The sequence below is a fragment of the Jaculus jaculus genome, chromosome 13 (assembly GCF_020740685.1).
Source record: "Jaculus jaculus isolate mJacJac1 chromosome 13, mJacJac1.mat.Y.cur, whole genome shotgun sequence".
Classification (NCBI taxonomy): domain Eukaryota; kingdom Metazoa; phylum Chordata; class Mammalia; order Rodentia; family Dipodidae; genus Jaculus; species Jaculus jaculus.
In genome coordinates, this window is record NC_059114.1 from 85,462,833 (window position 1) to 85,481,422 (window position 18,590).

The following is an 18,590-nucleotide window of genomic DNA, read 5'->3' on the forward strand; positions in this document are numbered from 1 at the left end:
GCCGCTGGTAGACAGTAGAGAAGGATTGATAGTTTATCTGTATAGCAGAACAGGGGAAAGGCACACAGGACATTGGAGCAGCCACATGCCAGGAAAAACATAAGAACAGCTGCAGCCAAATCTCTCTCGTTTTTCCAGTTTACTACAGGGAAGTCTCCTTGACGAAATAAATGACTACTACTTGGTCTCCTAAAACATATACATCACATGCTGAGATTTCCACTAACAATCAGCCATGATATATGTACACATAAAGTAGAAATACACATAAAATTGTCATGCTAATGATGCTGCTCTTCCATATGCTCAGACATGAGCTTTCTAATTCCTGAAATATATGCTAAAACTTACTGCTCTAACCTTCTAAGGAAAAGACTATTGGTAGCTCATTAATTTTACATAATCTATGCTAATAAATTCTAAGCTGATAATGTACCTACACAATTGCATTGCTAAATGGGAATTTGAAAATAATGAACAAAGTGTCTAGTAAATAAGGTCCTTGAGCCAGTTGGTAAAAAGCCATTTACAAAACATATTTGCTAATAGATAAGCACATACATTTCCTATGAAATGACTCAATGGGGTCTTCATTAAGAGTCCAAGATCCCGGCTTGAGAGGTGACTCCACCAGTAAAATGAGTGGGGCACAAGCATGAAAGCCTGAGCTTGGATCCCCAGCATTCACACAGGCATGGTGACACATCCTGAAATCCAGTTGTTGGACAGGTGGAGACAGAAGGATCTCTGTGGCTTGCGGGATACATAGTCTACTTGACTTGGTGCACTTTGGCTTTCCCAATAGACTGTGTGTGTGTGTGTGTGTGTGTGTGTGTGTGTGTATCATATATATGTGTGTGTGTGTGTGTGTGTATATATATATATATATATATATATATATATATATATATATATATGCACATACATACATACATACACACACACACACACACACATATGATGCAGTGTGACTAAATAAGGCCTGCAATGTCAGTCTCTGGACTTCACATGCACACATACACATATACTCACATTCAGGCAAATGTAAACACACACAGGCAAGAAAAAGAGCCTACGATCTTTAACACATTAATAAAGTCTCCCAAATTGTCATGTTATATTACCTGAAATATTAACTATTTTTTAAAAAAGAAATATTACTCTAAAGAGTAAAATTTCACCCATGCCAAAGGGTGTTCAGTTGGCGCCCAGACAGAGCACTAGCCGATCTCCAGAACAGAAATGAGTGTGGCATCGGCCCCCTAACTTGAGTCAGCACAGCCTTCTTTAGACTTCTGAGGGATTGTTGTTGAAGACACTGTGTTTTCTGCTGGTTTGTAGGCAGCAACACCTAAGTGATGAATGAGTACAAATCATTCTACTCAAATATATGGAAGCACCAGCTCATATTCATTTCTTTTTGAAATATATTTGAACTCTTCAAAATGCAAGAACATTTAAACAAAGATATATAATATTTACAAATATTATAGTAAGACCGTGACAGATAAAATGTGCTATACTTGACCATTTCTTTCAGAAACATAAACAACTGGATACTAGCCTTTTGCTTTAAAGTTGATAAATTTTGTTATCTACGTATTGTGTTAGTCACTTTGCTTGCTGTTGTGACTTAACACCTGACAAAAATCAGCTTAAGGAAAAAGTGTTTATTTTGACTCGCACCTCAAGGGTATACTTTCCTCTGTGGCTGGGGAGACAGGGCAGGAAGGAGTAGGAGGTCGCCAGGCCACCCTGCATTCAGCAGGAAGCAGAGCGCTGACCGGAAGTTGGGCCACCCCCTCCCCCACACCCATAGCCCACTACCTCGGGTAATAGTCCACCCCCTAAGTCCACTGCTTTCCCAGATCGCATCGCTGGCTGGAGACCGCGTATTCAGGCAGGTCAGCCACGTGGGGTTATTTTACCCTCAAACCCCATCGCATTCTGAGGCATTTTAGAGGAGTGGAGCTGTCGTGCATTCACAACACTTAGCAGAAAAGCAAAATGTAGAAAAATTCCTTGGCATTGCTTTCCACCTTCTGTCCCTGCTCACACCTTCCTCTTTGCGGTGACAACCGCGCGCGCGCGTGTTCCTGACTGCTTCCTGCTTTGCGCACCTCGGCGCATCTCCTGTTGCTTCCTTCGCCTGCATTTTGTTTCTATTTCCATCTGTCTGCACGATGCCTGTTTAGACTCAGCTACCACGTTCAAGGATCACCGTCTTCAGCAAATCTTTTCCCGACCCAAATGTGTACACCGTGCATTTCTGATTCTTCTTCATATACGCGGCTAAGCCTGTCCACATTGCTAGGTTAGTCTGGCTCTGTGGAAAGTTGTGGGCTACTCGTCGTTGACCGAGGTACCAGCCACACACCCCGTGTGCAGTCCCTCCAACTGCAGAAGTTGCTCTCGGGGCCTGCTGAGGAAGTCTTGTGCCATCAGAGGAAGGTGTGTGGATGGGTGAGAACACACCCCAGGGCGTGGCTGAGAAGTAACGGGACCCCCGTGACTGCCGCAGCAGAAGCCCGCGCTGGGGTGTGTGGTTCCCTGCACTTCACCCTGGGTGGAGTCTGCGCATCTGCAAACCATCCTGGAAGCCCCGCGCGCCCGAGGCTTATCAGCTCATCTTGATGCCAACTGGAGCTTCTGCAGCTACAAGCATCAACAGCGGTGCTGAGGAGCAAGGGAAGGAGTGGTCCAGCAAGCATCCAGTGTCAGGCTCTACAGCAGCCTCGCTTCCTCGCGCTCCAGTCCTTCAAGTCACTATTTTTAGAAAACAGACATGGCTGGTGAAAAATCCCTTTTTGATTTTCTTTTTTCTCCCAGAGAGTTCTGATTTAGGACTTCTGACCCAGAAAATGTATTAATAGCATCCCCTTTCGTCTCAAAAGTGTCCTAGTTTAGACTTTACATTGAGCACTCACTATGGCTGTGCCTTTGACGAAAACACGTCTTTCTTCACAAAACAAGCTGTTAAAATTCAGAATCAGCTACCTCTTCAAAGGATAATAGACAATAATCCCTTTATTGATTTTTATCTTTTATTTGCTACTTTTATTGAATTCAATCTAATGCAACCGTATGTGCTGATTTTAAGTACGCAGGATATTAAATTTTGATAAGTGGTATTCACACAGGTATACAATACTCTGATTAAGTACAGAATAATTCCATTGTCCTCTAAAGTTTCCAATATATTCCCTGGTTCTTCCAAATTGGTATGGCCTTGATTGCCTTGCTATTTGGTTTGTGTGGGCTGTAAATTCATATAAGTGCCTATACGTGGTACATACTCATTTAAGGAGTCTTTTTCTTAAAGTAATTTTTTTGTTTGTTGTTTTGTTTTGTTTTTCAAAGGAGTGTCTCACTCTAGTTCAGGCTGACCTGGAATTCACTTTGTAGTTTCAGGGTTGGCCTTGAACTCAAGGCGATCCTCCTACTTCTGCCTCCTGAGTGTTGAGATTAAAGGTGTGCACCACCACACCAGGCTCAAAGTAATTCTTTTGTATTCATACATGGTGTTGTGTCCACCAGTTGTTCATAGATTTTGTTCATTCCTGAGTACACTAAATATACTTACAAGATGTTAATCCATTTACCAGAGGAGAGTTATTTAGATTGCATTCAGTTTGGGATATTATAAGATAAAGCTGATATGAATATTTTAGTACTTAGCTATTTGTATTTAGTACTTTTCCATTTTATTTATTTATTTATTTTTTGGAATAAGAAGCCAGGAATTAAATGTTTATTTCACGATGTCAGCATATGAATAAATTTACTAAAACATTGTTCAATTTTCCTAACTTGTTGATGGTGCTATCCCATGATCTGCACAGGGAGTCCCAACTGGAAACATGATTTATTCTACATTCTCACCAACAGCCGGTTCTTGCAGTTTATTTAAATTTAGGCATTTTACAGCAGGTGGCAGAAGTGTCAATGATCTTTTAAATGTTAATCATGCCAAAATATTTTCCAATAATACAGTTTACTGTGATCACTGAGGTATTTTGATAAAGCCAGGTAACTAATACAATAAGGATAGCTATTTTTAAGATTTCTAATTAATATTTCAGGATATATATTTTAAGTCATATATAATAAAATTTCCAAAAGGGTATATTAGCAGGACAGATATACTTATTAACTATCATTTTATTTAATTTAAAAGATTTTTGCCTGTTTTGATTGTATAGATTAATGTCATTTATGATTTTTTTTTTTTTTTTTAAGGTAGGGTCTCACTCTAGCCCAGGCTGACCTGGAATTCACTCTTTTCTCAGACTGGCCTCGAACTCATGTCGATCCTCCTACCTCTGCCTCCTGAGTGCTGGGATTAAAGGTGGCTACTTTATTTATGATTCTTATTAGTTCACAATCACTTCAGAAAAGGTTTGATAATTCTGTTCACAGTCAAGTTGGAAACAATAAAAGTTCAAAGATAGGCAAAGCTTAAATTTTTTTATAATCCTAAAATTATGACTATTTTGCTAAGTTGTCTTAGTTTCATGAGTTCAACTTAAAGTCAAGCATTTGATAATGCTTGTTAAGAGAAAATAAGGAGTAGAAACTGGGACAAAAACACACACTGCTCATTTTGATAGCCTGAGATCTCAGAAGATCACCAGGATCTTATGTGAAGTGAGTTAGAGCAGAGAGAAGCAGCTAAGTTGTAGCATTAACAGTCTCGTTCTCATGCCAACTTTTCAGCTATCCCATCTTATTAGTACACTGTTTTCCCTCAGTTGAATCCTTTGCTAACCATTTTCTCCAGGCTGCCTGGTAGATGTGGGCAAAGAAGCAGAGGTGGTGGAAGCAGAGGTGGAGGCTGCCTCGCCACACTGTGAATGTGAAGAGCACATTACAGACATGCACACAGTCATCCACACAACGCTAGACTAAAAGGAATTACCTATGTTCGAGCTAGAGTTCAATGTTTACATCAGCCACATGTAACACCTGGGGCAGCATAAACAGGTAATTCACCTGTAATCAGTTCAATGCCTCCATGTGCTCAAGGAAGCCACTTAAATTATTCAGTGTAAATGTATTATAATGGTGCTGATTACAAACTAAGGAGCAGTCTCTGTAGTATCACTGTGAGGAAAGACGGTCAAATCCCACCATCAATTATCACTTACCACATCAGCTGAAATTCATTATCTTGTCAGTCTAGAGTTTTAAATAAAATGGCTTTGATGAACCTCAATGAATAATAACCTCTGTGCCAAGAAAGCAATTAAAAACATGATATTATGTCAGATAGAAGACAAATTTCACATTAACTTATTAAAGCCACTTTATAATAACATGGTCTCCCAAATTGATATTTAATAATTAAAATTAAACAGACCTAGTTTTACCTCCTACAATAAATATTATTTACAAATCTCTTACTGGAAAAACATAAGTGTTTAGTTCTATGTTGGAATTATTATTATTTTAGTTTTATGTAAGTCAAAATGCCAATGCATAAACTTGTAGCTAGCCTCATAGCACAATTCCACAAAGGCAGATCAAAAACTGTAATGCTGGGCTGGAGAGATGGCTTAGCAGTTAAGCGCTTGCCTGTGAAGCCTAAGGACCCCGGTTCGAGGCTCAGTTCCCCAGGTCCCACGTTAGCCCGGTGTACAAGGGGGCGCACGCGTCTGGAGTTCGTTTGCAGAGGCTGGAAGCCCTGGCGTGCCCATTCTCTCTCTCTCTCTCTCCCTCTATCTGTCTTTCTCTCTGTGTCTGTCACTCTCAAATAAATAAATAAAAATAAAAAATTTAAAAAAACTGTAATGCTATTCAAGCTTGAGAAAGAAAAAATAATATGAGGAATTTAAAGTGATTTGATATAAAAAATATGAAATTAATAAAGCAAGGTAAGCATGTTCTGTACCCCTCAAAACATCAATTCAGAGTATGCTATTTTTTTTATGAATACAGCCAACCATGGAACAATCTGGAAAGCTATATGATTTCTAGCCATCATAGACCCTTCTCTTGTTCTCAGAGGGGCCATATGTACTGTCTAGAAAGGATTGTATTGTGATTTTTCTTGTTTTTTTTTTTTGTATATTTTGCCTTTTACTCCACAACCCAGCCATCTCAATCTTCCCATTACTATTATATTTCTTTTATTATATATTTTGGTGCTGGATATTGAGCCCAGGGCTCTGCTAGACATGCACTGGGCCACATCTCCAGCTCCAATATTGCTATTTTTAAGTATGTGAAGCTATTTGTGACCATGGTTTAATTTTAATGTCCTAGCATAATATTGGTGGGGCCTGCATTTCCACTCCTTGTTTACTGACTATTAAAACTTATCAGTCATGGAGTATGGGCTTCAGCTATACCATGGCATTGAGTCATTTTCTACTGTATTGGTTATATTTACAATTCTTAATTGTCATTCAGTCTAGCTTGGCAGATTATATATATATTGGTATCAATCAATGACTAAAATCTCTTAGTTTGGGTTAACATTTTATTTTGTCTTTGTACATCCATGTGTTTAGGTGCATGACTTCATGAGCTTGTGATTTACACCTTTTGTTCAACTAAAAAGGGGCTTTGGACTAGGCTTGGTGGTGCACACCTTTAATCCCAGCACTTGGGAGGCAGAGGTAGGAGGACTGCCAAGAGTTCGAGGCCACCCTGAGACTCCTTAGTGAATTCCAGATCAGCCTGGGCTACAGTGAGGCCCTACCTAGAAAAAAAAGGCGGGGGGTGGGGGGGCTTTGGGAACTGAAGAGGTAGCTTAGTGGTTAAGGTTCTTTCTTACAAATCCAAAGAACCCAAGTTCAATCCCCCAGGACCCATGTAAGCCAGATGCACACAAGGTGGTGCATGCATCTGCACTTCCTTTGCAGAGGCCAGAGGCTCTGGTACATCTATTCTCTATCTCACTCTCTCTGCCTCTCTCCCTCTTCTCCCTCAAATAAATATATAAAAATAATAAAATAAAACCTGGGCTTTTACCATGGGATGGAGAGATTGCCTAATGGTTAAGGCACTTGCCTATGAAGCCTAAAGACCTAGGTTTGATTCACCAATACCCATGTAAGCCAGATGCACAAGGTGGGCATGCATCTAGAGTTTGTTTTCAAGGGCTGGAGGCCCTGGTATGCCCATTCATTCCTTCTCTCTCTCTCTCTCTCTCTCTTTCTCTCCTTCTTTCTCTCTTAAATAAATAATAAAATAATAACAAGAAAGTTAAAATGGGGCTTTTCCCTTCTTATAAATGACATCTTATATTTTTGTTTGTATTCTTACACTCTTCCGCAAAGGCTAAAACAGCATAATTTGATACATATACACTGTTCTTCCTCCAGAGCAGAGCATCAATGCTGATTGAGTAATTCGTACCATAACTTCAAAGACACTAAAAGTAAACTAAAAATTTTTAAAGAAATCTTTCCAGCAGCAGCAATCATTAAGTATATAAGTTCAAAACCTGGAAGAATAAAAGAAACAGAAATTCCTGACTGAGTGGGCCTCACTCAATCAGTATCGTAAGTTTTAAAGGTGAACAGGACCTTTACTAGCTACCTCTATGGAGGGGGTCTAGACACAAGGAGCTGTGGTGGCCTCTGCCATTTGACAGTCATCTTTCTCTAAGAGCCAAGGTGTTGGGGTTTCAGCCCTCAAATCAGAAGGAGTTTCCTCTGTTAACAACCATCTGAGCTTGAATAAAAACTCCATTTCAGAAAGGAAGGCAGCTGTCTGGTTCTTGATTTTTGCTTTATGAGACTGTGTAAAATGCAGCTGGCCTGCGCCTTTATCCCTGTTCATGAAAACTGTGTGATAGGTTGTGTTGCTGAAAAGGAAATGAATTAAAGAGTATAGAAAAGGCCAACATGCAAACCTGGGGGGGGGGGGCAGGAGTGCTTCCCTTTTGCATGTGTGTGTGTGTGTGTGTGTGTGTGTGTGTACAAGTTAGAGTACATCAGTGACTCCTGTATTTTCTTCCCCCATTTTTTAAATCTGTCTTTTTAATTTATTTATTTATTTGAGCAAGTGAGTGAGAGAAAGAGAGAGAGAAAGGAGAGGCAGATAGAGAATGGGCATGCCAAAGCCTCCAGCCATTGTAAATAAACTCCAGATACATACACTGCCTTGTGCATTTGGCTTGTGTAACCACTGGGGAATTGAACCTGGGTCCTGAGGCTTTGGAGGCAAGCACTTTAACAGCTAAATCATGGATCACAAATGTGTGGGCCACATAACATCTGGCTTTATGTGGGCACTGGGAAGGATCTAACTTGCGTGGATAGACTTGAAAGATAGCACCTTGAACCACTGAGCATCTCCCAGGCCCTTCTTCCCCTTGTTATTGATTATGGCTTATCTAAACTTTGGTGATGACGCAAGACCAAAGGCACAACAAATGTGAAAGATCAGACTCAAGTAGGTATGAATTCCACTTAAACTGACCATCTCCAATTTCCAATTGCATTGAAGCTTTGAATCCACTACATAGTGAATTCCAGGTCGCCCTAGGCTGGAGCAAAACCCTACCTCAAAAAAAAAAAAAAAAAAGGAGTCTCAGATCTGGGCCTAGAGAGATGGCTCATTGTAAGTTGTTTGTCTACAAAGCCTCATGACCCCAAATAAATTTCCTGGTACCCTTGAAAGCCAGATGCACAGTCGCACATACATCAGGAGTACATTTGCAGATGCTGAAGGCCCTGGCAAGCCCATTCTCTCTGTCTCTTATATTTCTCTCTGCTGGCAACTAAGTTTAAAAATAAAATAAAATAAAGCTCAGATTCATCTAGAATGCCCAAACAATGGAAGTACTGTATCCACGTGCATTAAAACTAGTCAGTGTAATAAAAATTTGTTACCTTCAAAATGTATTCATTTATTCAACATATTCTATCTAATTTTAACAATATGGCACCCTAAAAACCAAGTGCACTTTTATGGCAAGGCACTTCTGTTAGTGACGAAACCAAAGCAACAATTTAGCTGCATGTTAATGTCAGCAATTTTCTTCAGTCATTTGTGGATAAACATGCAAGTTGCAACAAATACCTTGTTTATTTGTATACAACTATCACGCACGTGTGTGTGTGTGTGTGTGTGTGTGTGTCACGCGCATGTGCACGTGCTCATCCTAGCTGTAGAGCTATTTCAGAAACAGAATGATAAAGCCAGCCTGAATAAAGGTTGCATCATAGTAATACTTACAGAGTTACTGGAACGTGTAACAGTAGGTTTTGGTTTTCCAGCATGAACATACTCCAGTTTAAAGTAAGGGATGGAAGTCTGCTTTCATGGTGGAGCTTTCAGACCATTTTTGAGGATGGGCATAGGCCACAGAACTAGCATTTTGGCTCATTTCTGGAAGATTTCTCCATTTGTTTGGTCAGGTGACCAGGGTGATGTGGAAAGAAGGGGCCAGTTAGTTGAAGTCAAGGAACTGGAAAACTCTCTGTCGTCAGGCTGGAAGACAGAGTGCATCGGTGGCCAGGGCTGGTTCTCCTAAGGAAGGATGCTGGGGCTGGAGTCCTCAGAGGCCACCTCAGCTCAGGTCACCCCTGGCGTGCAAGTGCTCCCTGGCCAGCCAGTGTGAGATGGACAGGTCCTGGGCTGAGCAATTTGGTTTTAACTGAGTCACGGCTGAAAGTCTGGGTTCTCCACCTGCTCCTGCGCCTTCCAAAGAAAAAAAATAATAATAATCAGAACACTGCTTTAGCAACCCTGTGCCCTGGCAGTGTGGATCTGCATTTGATGTTTTCCCTTTTAGCAGTTTTGATTTCCTACTCACACCTGTTGAGGCTCTGGGCCCCAGTTTTAACCAAGCTGCTATTTTGGCTTTCCACAGGGGAAATTCACTTCTTTTGGGTATTAGACTCCCACTTATCCTCTTTCTTCATGACATCGAACACCAGTTACTGGAGGCGTGTCCTTCTCCCTCTTGGCATCTCCTAGACGGTCACTGGGCAGACTTCTTTCTGGATAGTGTGCAGCACATTCAGTAAGTTTGGGGGAGCTGAAGAGCTGCCCACAGCAGCCAAAACTCAGTGTTGAACTTCCCTCCCTACAGCTTCCTCCTCCTCCAGAGTTCCTTGACTCATCTTAGCAGTTACCTGCTATTTTCCTCGGAAAAGCCTGGCTGAGGTCAAGGCTGTGGGGAAGGCAGGAAACTCACTCTGCCTGTTGGTTTTTGCTGATGAGCTTGCTTGTCTTATGGCCAGCCATCCTCCCATACTTTCTGCTACCAACTGCTGCCTGGGGCTTAGCTGGCTGGAATCCAGCCTGTACAAGGACACAGTAGATGCTGTGGTGGTATAGTTTGAGGAAAAGAGTATTTAAAAATGCTTTTATTCATTTATTTGAAAGCACAGAGGAGGAGGAAATGGGCACTCCAGGGCCTGTAGCCACTGCAAATGATCTCCAGAATGCATGTGCCACTTTGCGCATCTGTCTTTACATGGGTGCGGGGGAATCAAAACAAGGCCATCAGGCTTTGCAAGTCAGTGCCTTTAACCTCTGAGACATCTCTCCAGCCCCAAACATGGGGATTCTTTTGTGTGTGTGTGTGTGTGTGTGTGTGTGTGTGTGTGTGTGTGTGTGTTTGTGTCTGTGTGTGTGTCTGTCCTGTTGAACTGATTTTCTATCTTTTATTATCTAATCAGTTTTATAATTGGTACCCAAATTATTTAAACCCATTATTTTTATATCTGTATGAAAATCATGACTTCAAATGCCTTTTGGAAAAGAACTTTTGACACCTGTCTCAGACTGAACCATCACCGGTTGAGTTTAAGCTACATAATTGTCATTTGTAGACATGACTTCATGATGAAAGATGTGGGACTACTTCAGGCTACTTTGCCATGTTGCTGACGTGTGAACTTGCAATTTCTGTTGCGTCATTAGGCCTCAGCACAAGAGCTGCCATCCAAGCTACAGGAGCCAGTACGCATGAACGTAGGATGTGTGTGCCGCCTGTGGGATGCCGCCAAACATTGGGCCGTAAAGAAAGGAAGTTCCCACCCAAAAGAAAAGGGCGTGTGTGTGTGTGTGTGTGTGTGTGTGTGTGTACCTGTTTGTGTATGCCGAAGCATGCTACTGAAAACGGAACACGACCCTGGATATCTGTCCTTGTCTTCTGGTTGTCTGAGGCAGGCTTTCTTGCTCACTAGGCTGGATGGCCCACCAGCTTCTGTGGCTTCTTGTGTGTCTGCCACGCATCTCACCTGGGTGGGCAGGGTTACAGCTGCTTGCCACAGAACTGGGTGCTTAGCATGGCCCTGGCATCCGAGTTCAGAGACTTGCATGTACAGCAAGTGCTTCACCCACGAAGCCCCAACCCCCAAACCAGATCTTACACTTCCCACTTTACTCATTTGATAACTGGACACATTTTCCCAGAACTCATGTCTTGCTCTGCACATTTCAAACTGTATTTTTGTTTTTCGTTATGACTCTTATATACCCAGTGCTGTGGGCTAAAGGAAATAATTAGCTGCAGCAGGTAAAATGGACCCTTACAAGGACATGACCATGAGCCACTCAGATCTCTCCTGCTGCACACAGAGTGGGCTTGTCCCTTCTGTTTGCCTCTTAACTCATGCCAAAGTTGCAAGAACCTGTGCTCCATGGACAGAGGGCAAGATGGAGTGAGAGAAACGGCAGTCTTAATTAAATTGCGGTTGAACTATTTTACATTTTAACACACTGCCAGGGCTTTTCCTGGGGAATGCAGTAAAATGTCTCTGGCGGGACTCAGCTCATTCATTTTCATGCCTTTGCTTGCTTAAGGCTGGTGGTACCCTGTTGAAAGGTAATTAAATGATGATTGGTGGTTTCAAAAGGAGGATGTCTCCGGTGTCATTACATGTTAATGCAACACTGAATGGAGAGGCACAGGAAATGGTGGGAATCAAAATTCATTTGATCTTGATTTACTTCATGACAAAAACCAAAGGAATATTTCTAAAGGAAAAAGCTTCATTACTATAGTTTTAATCCCAAATAAAATACTCTACTCTTCAGTGAAATAAAGAAACACTGTACCTTCTTCCACAGTGAAGGCTAAAGTTTGTTGTCACTAATAGAAGTGAAAAAAAACTTTAAAACTATGCATATGACTGAAGCAAACAGATATCAACTACGTAATTTAAGTTTAGCCAAATATTTCTCAAAAACAAAAATGGACCTGATTCCTGTACATAGGCCTAAATGCTTATGCATATTTTTCTAGAGATCCAGTTTTCATTGAAGATATGTTAGTCTGTGGTGCTACAGACCAAACCCAGGACCCCGTGTAGGCTGGGCAAGTGCTCGACCACAGAGCTCCAGCCCTTGCTCTTTCCTTTTCCTCTCTTTCTGCGTGTGCATTTGTGTACAGTGCATAGGTGGGTATACATGCATGTTCAAATATGTGTTAACACACTTGGCATAGAGGCTAGAGGTCAAGGTTGTGTGTCTTTCTCAAGAATTACTAACTTTATCTTCTGAGACAGGGTCTATTACTGACCGAGGGTCTCCCTGTTGGCCAGACAAGCCAGAAACCAGACTCTGGGGATCCCCCCGTCTCCACTGCCCAGCACTGGCGCTGTGCATCTGCGCGGCTGCTGTTGGCTCTCATGCCCCCAGTGCGTATGTCGGTCTAGGGACTCAGGGCCTCACACTTGTGCAGCAAGTGCTTTGCCAGCTGAGCCAGCTCCCCAGTCCCTCCTCCCCCCTTCTGCCTCCCAACGTTCATTCCTCTCTTCAGTCTTGTCTTTCTTTCTTTCCTTCTTTCTGTCTCTCTTTCTGTCTCTTCTTCTTTTACTTATATTTGAGGCGGGTTAATACTGAGTTATTTGTGCTGGTCTTAAACACACTTGATTACCCTGTTTGTGGGCAATAGTCCTGATTTGGGGAAGAATAACATCTGGAAATTTCCGCTCTAGAAGTAGGCAAGTTGCTTCTAAGAGCAGAGCCAGAGAAGTAAGAGAGCTAACTACTGAAACCCTTATTTCAGGAGCGGGCTAGCTGTCACCAGCAACAGCACAAGGAAAAAAGAAACTGAAGAGAAGTTCAGGTTAAGTCATTAGTAAGCCTGCTGCATTTGCTGTCACTGCTATTACTGTGGCTGTGGCTACCTCTGCACATAGGCACACATTGGTATTTTTATTAAACAGACAGAAATGAGCAATATGGGAATAAGCAGTTCATGGTATGAGCAAAGGGCAAGGAACCTTTGACTCAGGGTGATCCTTCAACATCTGTTAAAGGAAGGGATTTAAGGATATGACCTACTGGGATCTGCTGATCTGGATCACGCATGCACTCTGATCACAAGAGGAATCACACTAAGCCCTCCTCTTGCTTTCAACAGATCTGTGGGCTCATACTTGCTGACCTAATTGTCTTCAGCGCCATGATCAGAACTTCTTGTGCACGTATGTTTAGTTTGGGTGGAGAGTTCATCCAGGCCTCTGGGGAAAGGAGCATAAAGCATATCTTAAGACCAGTCAGTATGTCTAAACATTGCATGTCAATGTTGATCACATGTGCTGTCCACGCCAGAGGTCCACCAAGAGAGAAGAGACCCAGTCACTCCTTTAAGTGGGTGTATCACACAGCTGCAATATTGACTTTACAGCAAGTTTTAAGTGGGGACTTTAGCCTGTCACACCAATAATATCCCAAAAGTATCTGTGAGGTCCCTAATAAATAGCCCCACAGTACATCCCCATAGGCTCCTTAGCTCTTCCCACCATTTGTTCCCTGAGTTCATCACCACACTTAATACCCCCAGGCAAGACCTCAACATGTGGTTCTCCTTTCCTGGCCTCCTCACAAAGCAGATTCACATACCTGCGCCACCAGGCCCAGGTTAGTTGACGGTTTTGATGAGACTGTTGATACATAGTCTGTGTTGATGTTCAGCACGATTCTGAAGCGAACTTTCAAATCTGTGAGGCCACGAGGATGAGCACAGAATTAGAATTTTGCCTAATCATTTCTCACTATTACGCCACATAATGAGGCTGTAAATTTAACTGCATGATAGTATCTGTATGTCCATTATTTTCAATTGCCCAAATTCCCAGTAATTGAAGAGTATTAATGCCCCACAACTTTTGCTGCTTAATGGTTGATTTTTACTCGTTTTTATAAAAGGACTTCTGTCTACTCTAAAGTTAGGTTTGAACACTTCTTGTGAATATACCAAAAAGTCTGATAACTGCTGAATTTCTGAGAGTAGTTAAAAGTCAATATAATTTATTGAATTAGATAAAAGCAGTCTGCTCATTGTGAGTATTGATCCCCAAAAGTTATCTTGTGCAACTTCTTGGTAAAATGTACATCTATTTGAGTATAAGTTAAATCATTAAATGTTCTGAATATTTAAAAGATCAATACATATAAAATACATCCTGGGCAGAGGGATGGCTTAGCAGTTAAAGCATTTGCCTGCAAAGCCAAAGGACCCAGGAACTTTGATTCCCCAGGACCTAAATTAGCCATATACACAAGTGGGCACATGTGTCTGGAGTTCATCTGTAGTGGCTGGAGGCCCTGGCATGCCCATTCTCTCTCTCTCCCTCTTTCTCTCTGTCAAATAAATAAAAATAAAATATTAAAAATGCTTTCTGTCAAAGTTTTTATCATTAATAGCACAATTCATATACACATCTACTTGGCTCTTTTTCTCTCTCTCTAAGCCATAGTAAGTAACATAAAATATAATCTGAAAATCTTTTAACAACAAATATAATTAGAGAGAGAGAAGATCGTAACAATACAATGTTGGGAATTGAAAAGTACAAGGGCTAGAGACCAGGAGAGTAGCCCATGTGAAATAAAGCAAAACTGATATCATAAAAAGTCAATAAAAACCTTGATACATCTTACAAATTTTCAAAAGGAATACAAAATTTAAGACATCAATTTATAAAAGGGGGAAAATCTGGAAAAATTTTAATTACAAACTTTAAGAAAAGAATAATTTCTAAGAATGAGACTTTATTATAGTAAATGATAAATAGCAAAATGCTAAACTTAACATTTCTATGTTGGTGAAAGTATTGTTTATTTTTATATGTTTGTAAAAGTAATTGTTTCTGAGGAGAAGAGCATGGAAGATCTTGATGAACAAGACATGTCTCTGATGATATGCTTAAAACTAGAAAAGGAAAACATTATACAGAAAATAAAGAATTCATAACTACAAATAGAATTTCAAATATTTTCCATATTATAATTAAATATGTACCCTCTCTGATTTGGAAAAACAGTGAAAAGGGAATTGAAAACGAAATATCATACTCCTCCTTCCTGATTGAATTTTTCCTGGGTCTCCACCTCTGGGATCCCCTGCTCCAGAGGTTGTAAGTGTGGAGCGTGAGATCTCTCCTCTGCCATCTCGCTGGTATTGATGAACACATGCTGTTTCTATAATGAGTGAGTGAACAGATTCTCTTACATTGTTATTTCTTCCAGAATTGTTTTCTCAGACTAGGTGGCTGTCTTAAAGTTCTCTAAAACTTAAACATACAATGCCTCAGGGCCAATAATCAGAGTCGGTTAGAACCTAACCTCTTCCTAATTATCTCTAACTCCAAGAACTGAGCTTGGTGCCTCCTGCTTTTCCCAATCCACTCTTTCCCTCTAACACCTGCACCTTTCTCCAACTCTGTGTTGAACCAAGTCACACAGTATTTGTTCATATTACCTTCAGGCAAATACCAGTTCTTAGCAAACAGTTTTGAATACTGGGCTCTTATTAAAGAGTTCATATGTCACAATAGAATATTAGAGAAATCTAACAAAATAGTAAGTAATGCTAATTATGTATCTTTTTTCTCAAAAAATCTATTCATACTGCAAAGAATCTCTCACAGCCCTGTGTCTTATCCTATCTCATTATGGCCTTAGTGCTCCTCATTCCTTCCCTTTGTCAACACCTATCAGAGGGTGAATTTATGCACAATTTTCCACATAGATAAAAGCCTATACAAGGCCATTAAAATTTTTAATAAAGTTAATGATGATTCTCCACCTATTTGGCTAAAATAATAGTTGGTACATGTGGAAAGAGATCTTTTGTTGGAGTAAGTACTTGGAAATTGCTTAAAGTTATAGTACCTCGAGCCTTTGACAGATCAAACTCAATCATATGTTCGGTGGGAGCTAAGTCGCATAGACATAATATTTTTAGCCACTTTTTCTATCTTATTGTTAATTATTTATTTGACAGAGAGAGAAAGAGAAAGAGAATGGGTGTGCCAGGGCCTCCAGCCACTGCAAGTGAAGTCCAGATACATGTGTCATCTTGTGTATCTGGTTTACATGGGTCTGTGGTAATCAAACCGGGGTCCTTTGGCTTTGCAGGCAAGCACCTTAACTGCTAAGCCAGCCCTCCACACTGACTCTCAGTAAATCTTAAATGATTCTCAAAAGCCTACCCTACTGGCACTCTCTATCCCACTTCTGTCTTATAGTTCTTGGTGCCCTTGATGATTACATTTATTTTTTTAAAAATATGCCTTATTTATTTATTGATTTATTTATTTGCAAGCAGATAGAGAAAAGAGAGACAGACAGAGCGAGTGGGCACACCAGGGCCTCCAGCCACTGGAAAATGAACTCCAGATGCATGCAGCATTTGTGTATCTTGTTTTATGTGGGTCCTGGGGAATTGAAGCAAGTTCCTTAACCAGTGAGCCATTTCTCCAGCCCACGATCATCTGTCCATGTATTAGCCTCATGATTACTGCCTGGCAAGATAACTTAGCTCATCTTCTAAAACCTAAAATGTCTGGATTTACAGATCAGAAAGAAGTATTTCACTGTAGCAGAGGCGCCATTGTGCTTTTATGATGTTATGATTTCAAGTTCTAATAGAATACTTATTCATAGAGGTTAAGAAAATGGTGGATATTTCAGTACGGAATGAGAAATAGTAACTGAAGTGTAAAAGGAAAAATTAGGCCATCCATCTACACATTCTGTCACTCAAATCCTCTGTGGAACTTGGCATCAGCAAGGTTTGGTGTAAATACAGGATTCGTATGCCCAGAGGGAAGTCTCTGATGGTCACAAGGTTAATTAGTGGGCTACTTACTGATGTGCTTAGGATCACATGATGGAAGAATCATTTCTAAAACTTCTTGTTTGTCTCCTAGCAAATGAAATGTATAGCAATAACCAAATTACCAGTGTTATTAATACAGAGACCCACCTCACGTTCAGTAACATTTGCTAACAGTGTGAGAAGTTCTCAGCCACTTATGAGCTCTTTTCCAGTCGGAGCATAAGATCCTCAAAATTTTCGTTTTCTCTTTTCTACTCCAAACCACAATAAACATGTAGCATGACACCCATTTTCTGGGCCAACTCTATCTAGTAAAATATTTATGTTGTAACTGAAAGAAAGGAGGCTAGGACACATACTGAGGACATCACACTTGCTGAGCTATGTCCTGTGATTACAAACAACTCGTGATCAAACGGCGTTAAAGCCCCAGAGGAATGCGCACACTTCAGGGCCTGCTTTCTCCACGGAGTGGAAGACCCACCAAGACCCAGAGAAAATGGAGCAGCCAGTCAAAGAGCTGGGCAGTCCTAGGTATCAGCTGACTCCTGGAGAGAGAATATTCCATATTTGGTAGGAGGATTACATAAAAGGATGTAGAAACATACAAGTTTTAATAGTTATCCAAATATGATTGAGAAAATGCAAACTTCTAAAGAATTAGTAAAACTTCAGAGTTGTTACCAATTTCTCTAAGAGAGAGCGAGCCTCAAATAATAATTGGGGAGGTATCATGAGCATAGATACTTCCCACATATTTCTGGGGCTGAGAGCTCAATAAACTTAACTGTTTAGAATTGGGTGCTTGGACTCAACATTCATATGCTGAAATCCTAAACCCCTATGTGATGGTAATTAGGTCACTGGGATGCACCACTTGTACTCAGCATTAGTGCTGTTATCAAAGAGACTCCAGGCATTACTCCTCTCCCCCCCCACCCATGGAATCTACAAGGGGAAGCACGCAGTCACAGAGCAAAGTGGGCCCTGGCACGCACCTCACTCTGCTGGCCGGCCCCCTTGCTTCAGACTTTTAGCTCTCCCAGCTGTGAGGGACACAGTGCTGTGCTGTAGAACCTATGTAACCTGTGACCATTTCTTGTCATAGCCTGAACTCAGACACAAAATCTCTCATCCATCATTACTGACACCTTTAAGAAGGTTTGTTTCAAAAGCTGAAGGAGTTAAACATGAATGGAGAAAATGGATTAAGTTTTCTTTAGTCAAGATAATGCAGATGGAAAATTCCTGCATTAGAGCTGAACTCAGTTACTTTGGTTGCATAGATAGGTAGAAATCAAAACAAAACCGGGTGTGGCAGCCCACTCCTTTAATCCCAGTCCTCTGGAGGCAGAGGTAGTTGGATCACTGTGAGTTCAAGACCACCCTGAGACTACATAGTGAATTCTAGGTTAGCCTCAGCTAGAGAGAGACCCTACCTTGAAAAACCAAAATAAAAAAAAAAAAAAAGAAAAAAGGAAATCAAAACAGCTGGGCACCAGGTAAATTGCATCACTGAGAAAAATATGAAAGGGAAATAAATGGTCAAAGT

General features: G+C 41.0%; 1 long non-coding RNA gene across 5 annotated transcripts in view; it reads right to left on the reverse strand.

Moving 5' to 3' along the window:
* The window catches only part of LOC123454242, an 82,584-nt gene that overhangs the window by 14,016 nt on the left and 49,978 nt on the right, over nucleotides 1-18,590 (reverse strand). The window contains exons 2-6 of one of the 5 annotated variants that reach the window (XR_006633233.1): nucleotides 13,816-13,913; nucleotides 13,358-13,433; nucleotides 9,190-9,654; nucleotides 5,148-5,228; nucleotides 986-1,351 (exon numbers count right to left, since the gene is read on the reverse strand). This is a non-coding gene — a long non-coding RNA (uncharacterized LOC123454242). Of the gene's footprint in view, nucleotides 1-985; nucleotides 1,352-1,380; nucleotides 2,767-5,147; nucleotides 5,229-9,189; nucleotides 9,655-13,357; nucleotides 13,434-13,815; nucleotides 13,914-18,590 lie in introns of those variants that run through there. The other 4 variants (XR_006633230.1, XR_006633229.1, XR_006633232.1 and 1 more) reach the window with 4 other exon arrangements.